This window comes from Oncorhynchus keta, chromosome 19 (assembly GCF_023373465.1).
Source record: "Oncorhynchus keta strain PuntledgeMale-10-30-2019 chromosome 19, Oket_V2, whole genome shotgun sequence".
Classification (NCBI taxonomy): domain Eukaryota; kingdom Metazoa; phylum Chordata; class Actinopteri; order Salmoniformes; family Salmonidae; genus Oncorhynchus; species Oncorhynchus keta.
This window is the reverse complement of record NC_068439.1, coordinates 2901845-2902548: the sequence shown is the minus strand read 5'-3', so window position 1 is coordinate 2902548 and position 704 is coordinate 2901845.

Sequence of the window (704 nt, the reverse complement as noted above, 5' to 3'; positions counted from 1 at the left end):
CCCACCTGGTAGTGTGGTGGATGGGACTACCATCTCTCTGTAACCTAGAGGACAACCAGTGGGTCCATCTCCTCTATACCACCCACCTGGTAGTGTGGTGGATGGGACTACCAGCTCTCTGTAACCTAGAGGACAACCAGTGGGTCAGTCTCCTCTATACCACCCACCTGGTAGTGTGGTGAATGGGACTACCAGCTCTCTGTAACCTAGAGGGCAACCAGTGGGTCCATCTCCTCTATACCACCCACCTGGTAGTGTGGTGGATGGGACTACCAGCTCTCTGTAACCTAGAGGACAACCAGTGGGTCTGTAACCTTTATTTCATGTTTCTTGTAGGACGACAATGTCTGTATTTCCAATTTCTGTGATGAAGTCCAGGTTCCTGCTCTTCAGGCCAAAGGCAGATAACCTCTGACCTTGTATATTCCAGGATGAGATAGTAAAAGCTTTGAGTTCCATGGTGTATAGTGTTGTTGTTGTGTGGTTTAGGTCCGGGAACATCACAGTAGGTGTGAGCAGAGCATGTTGAGCATCTTATACATACCTCTTAGGTCGCAGGATGGGGCTTGGGGGGCTGGGCCTGTTGCGATGCTCACGTTCTGGCCATATGTCCTGCTGTCATGTTGAGGTCCTTGCCGGAGGGGTGGTGTGGGGGGAGTGGGCAGGAGGGACATAGATCTGATATGTGGGGGAGCTATATAGGG